The sequence below is a fragment of the Neomonachus schauinslandi genome, chromosome 6, assembly GCF_002201575.2.
Source record: "Neomonachus schauinslandi chromosome 6, ASM220157v2, whole genome shotgun sequence".
NCBI classification, from domain to species: domain Eukaryota; kingdom Metazoa; phylum Chordata; class Mammalia; order Carnivora; family Phocidae; genus Neomonachus; species Neomonachus schauinslandi.
In genome coordinates, this window is record NC_058408.1 from 10,543,933 (window position 1) to 10,556,279 (window position 12,347).

Genomic DNA, 12,347 nt, shown 5'->3' on the forward strand with positions numbered 1-12,347 from the left:
GATACGCACCACAGCATCAGTTCTGAGACCCATGGAGATGGATTAAGGGGTGGATTCGGGGGAGCCTGGGCTCAGTTTGTTGAATGTCCAACTCTTGATTTTGGCTCGGGTTGTGGACTCGGGGTCCTGAGATCGAGCCTCCTGTTGGACTCCCACGCTGAGGGTGGAGACTGCTTGGGATTCTCTCTCTCTCTCTCTTTCTGCACCCCCCACCCCCACTCATACACTCTCTCTCTCAAAAAACAAAAAGAGATGAATTCAGTGCCTGGTGAAAAGGAACCATAAGGGTAGGGAATCCATTCCCTTACAGAAACGTCTAGGCTCTGTTGATCTGGAGCAGAACTCTCCAAAAGACATTTAACGTAAGCCACAAATGCAAACAATCTATGTTAACTGACAATATTCTAGTAATTCCATTAAAAAAAGTCATTGCAAGTGAAGAAAGTGAAAGTAATTGTAATGTATTTTATTTCACCCCATATTTTTTTTTTTAAAGATTTTATTTATTTATTTGACAGAGAGAGACATAGTGAGAGCAGGAACACAAGCAGGGGGAGTAGGAGAGGGAGAAGGAGGCTTCCCGCGGAGCAGGGAGCCCAATATGGGACTCGATCCCAGGACCCTGGGATCATGACCCAAGCCGAAGGCAGATGCTTAACGACTGAGCCACCCAGGCGCCCAATTTCACCTCATATTTTTTTTTTTTTAAGATTTTTATTTATTTATTTGAGAGAGAGAGAGCCAGAGCAAGAGAGAGCATGAGCTGGGGGAGAGGCAGAGGGAGAGGGAGAAGCAGGCTTCCTGCTGAGCAGGGAGCCCGAGGTGGGGCTTGATCCCAGGACCCCGAGATCATGACCTGAACCGAAGGCAGACACTTAACCAACTGAGCCACCCAGGCGCCCCTAACCCCATATTTCTAAAATGTTATTTCAACATGTAATCAAGATTAAATTATTAATGAGATATTTTGTTCTTTTTTTCCTACTGAATCTTCAAAACCTGGTATGTATTTTACACTTAGAGTCAATGTTAATGCAGATTAGCCCCAATTCAAATGCTCAAAAAGGAACACGTGGCTGGTGGCTACTGAATTGGATGGTCTGGGTCCAGATGTGTGATCTGTGGACCAGCTCCATCAAAATCACGGGGAAGTGCATTAGGAAATGTAGAATCTTGGGTCCCATCTCCACGCTACTGAATCAGAGCCAGCATTTTTATAAGATACCCCGGTAATCTATGTGAACCTAGAGTTGGAGATGCTCTGGTCTAGAGAACAGGCTTCTGGTATGCTAGAAACTGGGGAGGATGAAGCAGAGTTGTAGATTTGGAGTCAAGCTCCTCACACATTCCTGATAAAGAGCCAGGGAAACTGAAAACACTGTGTAGCTGCAGAAATAGAGGATGCTTTCATCTCCGATGTGCTTTTGTGACTGCGACCTCTTCATTTTGAGAAGTCCACTCTTTAGGCTCCTATGCTGAGATCTTATAATGATCCAATTGCATATCGATTACCTTGGAAAAGCAAAAGTAACAAGAATTAAGTAACTGCAACATTAGTTCTGTGATTTAAAATGGCTCTTAATACATGATAGAAAACTGAGAAAACAATCTGTACTTACTATGGAAACTCCTGAGAAGCTCCAATTTCAGGATGTTTAGATAAAGATTAAATATGCATTTGGGGAAAAGCAAACATATTCATATCTTTCTTCCTTCGGGCTAAATGGACACAAATAAGGAGCTCAGAAACATAACTCCAGGGTTATTTTTATCTTTTCAATCTCTAGGTTGCTTTAGAATCCAAAGCCAAATGGGATTTTCTACATTTTCCCAATAAATTGTGAGGGGTGGGGCAGGGTAGGGTGGGAACTTTGTTTTCCTTCTGTATCAGTTATCCTATCTTAGATTAAGTTTTTTAAAAATATTTTTTTACAAAAAGATTTTATTTATTTGTCAGAGAAAGAGAGAGAGGGAAAGCACAAGCAGGGGGAGCAGCAGAGGCAGAGGGAGAAGTGGGCTCCCCACTGAGCAAGGAGCCTGATGCGGAACTCGATCCCAGGACCCTGGGATCGTGACCTGTGCCGAAGGCAAGTCGCTTAAACAACTGAGCCACCCAGGTGCCCCTAAAAAGATTTTCTATCTTATATTTAAGATATTCAGACATTTTGCCCATCAAGATCATCCAGCATATTCCACCGATGGTTGCTTCTAGCCCGTCTAGCATTTGGAACTACTTTCTAGAAGGTCAAACTTTTGCTTTCCCACTTTCTGCCCTCCAATCATCAAAATTGATGGGTTAACACATGACACAATGTGCATCTCCTAGGCTTTCCTCTGCTTTGTCCATAAAAGGAAGAAAGGTATATTGGTCAGGGTTGTCCAGAGAAATAGAACCGAAGGGCTTATGTATAATATATATAGAGAGAGATTTATTTTAAGGAATTGGCTCATGTGATTAAGAAGGCTGGCAAGTCCAAAATCTGCAAGATGGGCCGGCAGACTGGAGACCTAGGAAGAGTCCATGTTGCAGTTGAAGTGCAAAGGCCACCTGCTGGTAGAATTCTCTCTTGCCTGGGGGAGATCAATCTTTGGTGCCTTCAACTGATTAGATGAGGCCCACCCACATTTTGGAGAATAATCTGCTTCACTCAAAGTCCATCAGTTTAAGTGTCAGTCTTATCCAAATGACAACCCTCACAGAAACATCCAGAATAATGTTTGACCAGCTATCTTAGCACCATAGCCCAGCTGAGTTGACACATGAAATGAATCATCAGAGGTAAAAATCATGGTAGCTTAAACACACAGAAGGAAATGCTCTGCACCCTCATAGGAGAGAGGCACAATCTACTCCTCATATTGTGAGATCAGAGAAACTTGTCTTTGGGATTGTCCTGGGTTCGAATACAGTGGCTCTGGGCGTGTACTGGAACATCCCGAAATGTCCCCTCATTCAGCTTCTCCAGAGGCAGAGACTAAATACTTTCATCCTTGAGGCCCCATGGCTGGGCACAGGAGCAGACTGTTGCTGCCTGAGTCAGAGCTGCCCCTCGGAGAGATGCATCAAGACCAACAGCCCTACCGCTTCCTTCCCATCCCAGGTGAGGGGGTCCAGTGTCTGCTGGGGACCGCCAGATTCAGCATCAAGCATTCAAAACTGCTTGCTGTGGCCAGATTCTGTTCCCGTCTGTCTTGCTTGTGAAAACACAAATGTCTGGAATTGGCAACATTTCCTCTACTTGTCCACTCTTTGCTCTCTCTCTGCCCAACTATACACCTCCCAACCCTGCAGTCAAAAATACAAGCAAAAAAATTATAAACAGAACAAAAATTCCCAGCCATCCCTGTCTTCCTTTTGCCTTCTCTCCTTCCTTCTTTTGGTCCTTTCTTCTTCCTTCCACAACTAATTTTGATGATTGGAGGGCAGAAAGTGGGAAAGCAAAAGTTTGACCTTCCAGAAAGTAGTTCCAAATGCTAGACGGGCTAGAAGCAACCATCGGTGGAATATGCTGGATGATCTTGATGGGCAAAATGTCTGAATATCTAACTTCTTTATCCACATTCTCGAGAACTCACGTATTACATGAGGATTGGGATGATGCATGGAAAAGGGAATCAGAATCTGCTGGCATTTCTGTTCTGTGACGAATATAGAGAAAACACTTCATTGGATTGGTTGTTGTTATTAATCCAGTTTAAAATTCAGAATAGCAATTTATCAAGTAGTATCCGTTTTCCTGGTTCCTAGGAATAAGAATTGCAAAAGGCAGCATTGGGGGTGGCTAAGAATTCCCTGTGAATTACACATCTTAACGTGTCCCCTACGTACACCTGTCCCAAGCTCCATGCGTTGGCAGATGAATGACGCACAGCACCAGCTCTGTGGGTTCACCTTCTGATCCAATCTATTTATCTTTTTTAAACTCTAAACTTTTTTGTGAACTGGAAGTTTATGGCATCGATAACATTTTCTTCTTCTCTAAGATTCCTGTTTGAACTACAAATCTAGTCGACTTCAACAGGGATTTTACTCTTACTTGTGAATATCTTGCATTGACACGACCTGACCTGACCTGCGTTTATTTGAACATCTATTACATGCCCGGGTGTTCCAGTGGGCTCAGTACTCAGCCCATGGCGGACACTTCAATTCACCCAGAAAGGGACTCTTCTGCCACTTGTGCATTCTTAGTGCTTGCAAGCCGAGAATGTAATTCTAAAGTGGTTGCTTTATCCACCACATAAATCAGGGGCAATACTGAACACCCCCACCCCCAAGCTGGGTGCCTAGGGGGACATGGGCCACCTTCACAGAACACTAGAAACAGGACTTCTCAGGTCACTGCTCCCCGTCTAGTCCAGAACTGGAACAGCATGTTTTTAAGAGCACATCACCCACTCCCAGTAGGACGAAGAACTTGCGGGCTTCCAGGCACAGGTCTGCATTAAATGCCTCTTTCTGAAAAATCTATTCATCAGCATCCGTCACATGCTGGAAAATAAACACTGGCCGAGCTGCCCGGCTGGGAGGGGAGCACATGAAAATGGATGCCTTTGAATGCCACAAAAGGGAAGATGTTGAAAGAGAAAAGGAACATGCCTTCCTTCTGCTAAAACTCAGCAAACACGAAAGGCGAAATTTTCCTGAGCATGGAAGATGATCACAGTGCACAGAGTGCTGACAGATGCAAAATTTGAGTATGATACGGATCATAATGAGATGGATGGTAATGAGAAAGATGTTGGTATTTCCGTAGAAGCCAGGAGAAAAAGAAATTGAAGTTAAACTATGAAGGGGGAGAATATGGTAAGCAAACAAAGGGATGCACAAACAATGGGGCTCCGTAGGGATAGACATTTGGTTAATATCTGTATAAGTAATTCAGAAGAGGGTTGGATTTAGGGACCTCAGAGGTGCCTTAACTTTTCCCCATGGCAGAAGGCCCAGATCAGTAGCTTCAAAGGCATCAGACGAGCCAGGGTGTTCATCTAGGGAAAAACAGTTCAAGGGTATGCGTAAGAAACGTGCTCCGATCATTCAGCCGCACGTTTCTTCATTCACCGGGAACTTCCCGAGCTCATGTTCCACTCCACACTAGCCCCAGTGCCTGGCTTGGGGATGGGACCGTGGACTAGTCCAGGTCTGGGTAATGGAGCTGTCTTAGGCTTTTCCTTGCTGCCTGCAGCAGCGACCAAAACACTGACCAAGTTTAGAGCGCTATTCTGGGAGGATTCTGGAAACAAAGTGGAGGTTTTGATCCCATCCCAAACGTGGAGGATCCAGCAGCGAGAGAGTCCATGTGAGGACATAAGGGACTCCAAAGAAGTTCAGGCTAAAGCAGAGGAAAAAACAGCGAATTCTCACAAAGAGGCAATTAAAACTACGCCGGCAGTCTGGAGATGGAGGCAAATACGATAGAAGTTTATAAAATCACAGAGAGAGTGAATTAAATCACACATAATGGTTAAAAGCAGATGTTCTGGCGCCGGATTGTCTGGGTTCAAATGTTGCCTCTGCTGTTTTGTAGCTGTGTTACCCGGGGCAGATTCTTCACCCGACTGTATTTCTGTGTCCTCATCTTTCAATTAAGGCTAATAAAAGTAGTACTTACTTATAGCCACGATGCGGATGTGAAACTTTGAGTGAGTTAATGCACGTAGATCACTTGCAGCAGTGCTGGGCACAGGACGAAACAAGACTCCGCACCCGTTATTCTTATTTTCCAAATGCCAGATCTTTAAAGCCGGTTCAGTCCCTGTTTAATTTGTAAAGATAAGTAAGGCGCAGTGTGACACACTGGGCCATGTGAAGGAGCTCGTTCTATCCAGGACTAAAAGATGCTGCGGATGTTAGATTAATTCCTTCAAGTTAGACCTGACCCAGGTCAGAGGGGCTTGAGGAATGCTTAGAGGGCATGTTTACCTCCGAGGCTTGGGCTTGTCTTCGCATCCCAGGAGGTCCCTTCACAGCTCTCAGTCACAGCCTGCTGGGGCTGAGCCACTGTGGGTCTGACAGCATTTTCTAATGAGAAGATGATTGCTCAGCCTGGCAAAGGGGAGAATGTTAAGTCTTTGATGTAGCAACACATAATAATAATAGACCCTCCATCCCAGAGCAACGCGTTCCTGGAAACCAACCACCAGTGAGTTTTCTGTTTGGTATTTTCATAAGAAAAGAAGTTTGTGTCAATGATCCACACACGTGGACCTAGCCAGAATCTGTTTTGACAAAGAGCAGGAGGTATTTCTGAGGTCACAAATGGAGGGACGAGTGGAGGGGGAGGAAGAGCTTGGAAACGTTACCAGTCGCCTTAGTTGAGACAGGGAGTTTATTAGTCCCCAACGGGTCAGTCACTTCCTCTACTATAGAGGTCACACTGGACCTTGAGATGAAGTTGAGGTTGAGTCCTGAGGTCAAGCATGGCTTCGGCCAGGTCATTGCCATTCCCTAGGCCTCCAGGTGACTTACAGGTCAAATGATGGGCCGGGATTAAAACAAAACAAAACAAAACAAAACAAAACAAAACAAAACAAAACAAAACACCAACCGGAGTTCTTTCTTCAGATGAAATCTTACTTTGGAGTCTGAGGAACAGAAGAATACATCTCAAGTGGGGGGTGGGGGGTGGGGGGTGGGTGGTGAGGGCACGGTCTCAGAGCTCCTCCAGCTTACCGCCGGGGCTCTGGCTTTACCCTTCCCCTGGCACTGGTGTCTCCATTCCCTGCGGCTCATCCTAACACAGTTTGAAAACCACCGGCCTAGATACGCTCTAAGTCCGCTTCGGGTCTAACATTCTGTGGTTCTGGTGCCTTTGGCACCAAAGTGACCTCAAATCAAAGGAGGGATTATAGGCCCTAGAACAGCACTGCCCACACTTTAAAAGACATTAAGTGCATAAGTCTTCCAATTTCCTAATAGCCATATTCTTTTTTTTTTTTTTAAAGATTTTATTTATTTTATTTGACAGAGACAGAGACAGTGAGAGCAGGAACACAAGCAGCGGGAGTGGGAGAGGGAGAGCAGGCCTCCCGCCAAGGAGGGAACCCGATGTGGGACTCGATCCCAGGACCCTGGGATCATGACCTGAGCCGAAGGCAGACGCTTAACGACTGAGCCACCCAGGCGCCCCCTAATAGCCATATTCTAAGAGGTAAAAAGAAACAGGTAATATTAATTTCACTAACATATTTTATTTAGGGGCGCCTGGGTGGCTCAGTCAGTTAAGTGTCTGCCTTTGGCTTAGGTCATGAGCTCAGGGTCCTGGGATTGAGCCCCGCATCGGGCTCCCTGCTCAGCAGGGAGTCTGCATCTCCCTCTGCCCCTCCCCAGCTCATGCTCTCTCTCTCTCTCGAATAAATAAATAAAATCTTAAAAAAATTTTTATTTAGGCTGACATATCCAAACAGTTCAACATGTAATGGACATAAAAATAATTGAGATATTTTACATTTTTTACATGAAGTTTTCAAAATCCTGCATGTATTTTAAACTTACATCACATTTAAATTCGTATTTGTCACATTGCAAGTGTTCAGCAGTTTGACATGTGGCAAACGGCTACCGTCCTGGAAAACGCAGATACAGAACCTCACATGTCTCAGAGCCTTTTCCAGAGTCACAGGTTCAACCTACCCATGACTTTAATGAAAAAGATCTGCAGGCCTCCTGTGTCCAAACTCGTGGATAGTGAGACAAGCAGATGGGCCGGCTTCTGTTTTCAACACCCCACAAACACAGCAGTGGCCACCTCTTTTAGGGGATCCTTCTCACCAGCCTTTCTCTGGCCTGGAAAGTGCTTCGGGATGATTCCCCAGGCCGGCCTCAATGACCTCAGCTCCTCGGACACCTCACCTTTCTATCCCTCAGCTCATTCCCCACTTCTTGGTAATTTACTATCACCTTTATCTTGTGATGTATTATTTCTAAGTTTTCTTTAAGCCTTTCTCTGCCTTAATTCTAGTACCTCCATGAATCCATCTCGACCTTGAAGATTATTTTGAAAACCCAGCTCTCACACCGGTCCCTAACTTCTGCCATCATCCCACACACTTAACCATTTGAGGGCACATTAAGGACGCCATTTAATTAATACATTTTTTCAACATTATCCATATTATATCTTATATGTTGGCCTAAGTTATCTTCATCTTTTGGCTTTAACACATAGTGCTTTCCACCAAAACAGTATTTTCCTCATGATGTTTGTTGGAACAAAGATATGGCTCAGCATAATCATGTTAGAACACTCAAATACACTGAAGATACTTTGTTGTTTCTTTGGGACTAAAATTGAACATTAAGTCGTTGCTGGCTATTTCTATACATATCAGGTTCATAGCCATTGGCTGGCTGGTATTACAAATTTAAATCTATGGGCAGTACTTCAGATAGTGTTTTCACATTTATGACAAAAAAAAATGAAAGAAAAGAAACAAAATCACCTCTTTTTGTACAAAAGCAGCTCAGAAGTGTAACGACTGAAAAACATAGCCATGTGTAATCTGTTTTCTACACTCTATAATTTGAACATAAGCTATACCTTTATAGATGCTTAATTAAAAAAATAATTACATGTTTGTATATGTTAATGATTTGGTAATTCTTCCATGTTTCAAGTTTGATAAATGATGAGGAATTTTGCCATTTTTCCTAATTTTTCAGCTTGGATGGCTTTGACTCTTAGTCAACTAAATTATAATAATCCACTAGTTTGAAACCATAATAAAATAATCATCTCATTAAGTGAGTTAAATTTGTTTTTGAAGTGACATTCCCCTTCTGGGTCTGTGGGAAAAGCTGTTATAAACTCTTCTGCAATTGTATAAATCCCTACTTTGTTTGGGTTTAGATTGTGAGGCATTAGCAATGAATTCATAATCTAGAGATCACAAATGCTTTTAAACAGAGGCACCTAGTTTCTGGAAGCAAGGACAATGCTTTTTTACTGAATGTCTTTTATTAGCAGAGTCATCATGGTGTCCCCTCCTGCCACCCCTTGCCCCCAGCACTCGCACCAGGACTTTTCCCTTTTCCTTCTGGGCTGGGGTGTTACCATTTTACAGATTAATAAGTAAACACAGTGACTCTGGATGAACAGACACTACAGATGAGAGAATCAGGACTTAAAACCAGAACTTTCTGACCCTGAATTAGCAAACATTTTTCAATAATTGTCTATGGTTAGGTAAAGGCAAGCTATTAAAGCTCCAAATAGATCCAGGGTAGACCCTCTGGGAACTTCTTTTCTGATTTCTATGAAATTACCCAGAACCAGTTCCTTGGCCAGGACCTGCTGATCCCCAAGGTGTAAGGACCAAAGAAAGGGTGTGCCCTAAGTACTCATTAGTTATCATTAAGGGCATGAATGTGTATGTGTGTTGGTGTGTGAATGCAGAAGGGGCTACCCAAAACCCTTTCCTTTTTAAGATGATTGTTTGCATTTACTGCACGTGGAAACATGGGTGTGAAAGCTGGACTGTGTATGTGTATGCACATATGTAAAAATTATACATATATTCCCCCCCCACCCCAGAGGAACCAAAGGGGATTTCTCTTAGTAGCTCTTTGAGCGTGTAGCTGGCCAACTCTTGGCATCTTCTGATTTTAGATCTGCACTGAAAGCAATTATATGAATATGTCGCTGCCACTTAGCTTACTTAATAGGCCTGGAGCCTTAAGTATGTCTCCAAACACCTTCAATCTAGTAAGAGAGAAAACTCATAGCCAAATATTCTATAGTGCTCCTAATATAATGTACTCCATTGTCATTATTAAACTCCTTCGCTTCTGGCTCTCTGAGACAGGAGAGGGAAAAGGAAAAGCTCTATTTCTTGAGGGTTCTTTGATGCAGGCTCTCCGTAGTTCATCTTGTCATCTCCACTCCTCTGCGTACCCCAAGACAACTTTCCCGCAGTTTCCCTGATATTTTCGTGCCCAGGCGCAAGCCGGCCTGCCTCGCCCCCCACGCTTTTCCTCGGGACGCATGCCTGGGCCTGCGACCCAGCGGACCGCAAAAAAAAGAAAAGAAAAAAAAGTCTGGAAAACCCAGAGGGGCGGCGCCGCCTCCTCGACGCTCCGCTGGCTACACTCGATCTCGTTATTTACACTCAGCTCCAGCTCCTTTCCTCCAGCGGTGGTGTTCCAGAAGCGCCGGGCTAGCTATCCTCGGCTCGCCTGGGGCCTTGCGGGGTGGCAGGGCGGCTGCTGAGGGCGAGGGGACGGCGGGCGGCAGGCCAGGAGATGGGACCCTGCGCGCCCGCCCGGAGACGCGGCCGCGGGGGTGTGGCGAGCGCACGGCGAGCCCCGCGACGCCCGGCCTAGTGGGCGCGCTCCCTGCCGCTTCTGGCCTGGACCCAGGCCGCCGCCTCTGAGCAGCCCTCCGCAGCGCCGCCTTCGTGCTCCCGGCCGAGCCCCGGGAAGCGGGCGGGGGACGGCGGGGGCGTGACCGGGGCGCAAATGCAAGCGAGTCAGAGGGCGCCGCGCCACTGCCGCGCGGGGTAGCACTAGGGCAGCCAGAGGGGCAGCGACATCTGCGGGCGGGCGGCCGACGCTTCCCGGCGGCGCGGAGCCGAGCGGGGCGGCTCGAAGACGCCGGGCGCAGCTTGGCTGGGTGAGCCTCGCTTTCCGGGGACTGCCGGCCGGCTCGCCAGCTGCGTCCGTGCCCCGGCCCCGAGCGCGTGGCCGGTGCTCGCGGGCCGGTGCGGAAGCGACGCCCCTGGCTGCTCGCTCACGTCGGTCCCACCGCAGGCGGCTCGGCGACGTCTAGGGTTTGTCAAAGCACCTCGAGCGACTAGGAGAACCCGGTTTCTCCACCGGGGGACGGCGATTGTAGTTTCTTGCCTTTAGAAAGTTACTCCGACACTTTTGATCTTCCGTCCTGAGTAGGGAGGAAAAAGAAAGCGCGATCTGCCCCCGGGCTAGGGGCCGCAAGGGGATCCGGGCAAAGGGACAGAGCCAGTTTTAAGCCCGAGCTGCGAGTCCGGCCCATTGACACTTCAGCCCCGGAAAGGGTTAACTGCATCCAGCCGGTTCGGTTTACATGTAAATAGAGAGCAGCTGCTCCGCGCGGGCCCCGGCTGGCCCTTTTAAGTTTTTGATTGGTTGCCAATGACATCACCGCCCGTGTTATAACGCTGAGGACCCGGAGCGGCGTCGGATAAACCCTCCTTAAAGAGACGAGGCCACGCCCCCGGCTCCTCCCCCCCGGCTGTCCATTGGCCGCGGGCCCCTGTGAGGTAGCGGTCAGCTTTCTCCGGATTCCTATTGGCCCAACGTGCCGTCGGTCGGCAGCCGGCCCGCCCCCTCAGAACCTTACATTTACAGTGTAGCAAAAGAGAAAGTAACTATGTTGCTGCTGGAGATCAATGAAGCCAAGTGAATGGGGGCTGAATGGGCGAATCCTTAGCTGAAGCGGAGCGCCAGATGGTGGAGGGCTACACTTATTTATGAAGTAAGTGGAAGTCACCGCGGCTACTCCTGAGAGCGTGGGAGTGTAAGGCGGTGTGAGTGTGAGTGTGTGTGTGTGTGTGTGTGTGTGATGCGATGCTCACGGGGAGCCACAGCAGGTGAGGTTAAAGGGTTCCGGCTGTTGGCTCACGCTGCCCTGTGCGTTTACTTGGATTTGGGGAGAAGAAGAAAATGAGGTTTGTTGGGATGCTTTGCGGCAGTTTTAAATGCCAGGGGCTTGTTAGTGTGCTATGTTGCGAAGGGGGATAAGCGCCCAAGAGTGGGGAAGTAACATTCTCTAACGACTTAATTTTCTTTCCAGCCACTGCCTAGAGGTGGAAGGACGACTAGCAAGGGAGCGGGGATAGCTTAGTGTTTCTCTGGGAGGTTTTCTGGGCCAGTCTGGATGCTTTCACGGGCAATATATACGTCCGACCCTCTGCTGCAGGGATGCAGATCTCTTTATACACTCCGGGCGTGTGTGTGTGTGTGTGTGTGTGTGAGCCGCGCACTCCGTGTGGAGATGGGGGTCCCAGCCTGTGTCTCCGCGAGCACGCTTATGCGTCCCTCGCAAAGGAAATGGGCTGTTGATCCTGGGACATACCCTACCTGGTCACACAATAGCAAAGACTTTCACCGCTTGGTCCAGCTGGGAAACAGTTATAGCTTCTGGAATAGTACTTGCTCTTCAAAAAAATACTACGCAAGGGAGGGAGGGAAGGGGTGAGAGGGAGGGAAGGGGTGGGAGGGAGGGAAGGGGTTGAATCCTTCTCTCCCATCCAAAGGTGGGTAAGAGAAACCTGAGTCCGTGGGGATCTGTGGACGTGTGGGGTGCGTGTCTCTGTGTGTGTGTGCGTGTGTGGATTCTGCCTTTGACACTTTGGCTCTGTGTTGGAGAATG

The 12,347-nt window shown here is 47.2% G+C and overlaps 1 protein-coding gene across 1 annotated transcript in view; it reads left to right on the forward strand.

The window, feature by feature from the left end:
- Window positions 1-11,204: 11,204 nt before the first annotated feature.
- DUSP10 (dual specificity phosphatase 10) overlaps window positions 11,205-12,347 on the forward strand; it is a 39,099-nt gene continuing 37,956 nt past the window's right edge. The window contains exon 1 of the mRNA XM_021698432.1: window positions 11,205-11,450. The gene's annotated coding sequence lies outside the window, so the exon portion shown is untranslated. The remainder of the gene's footprint in view (window positions 11,451-12,347) is intronic.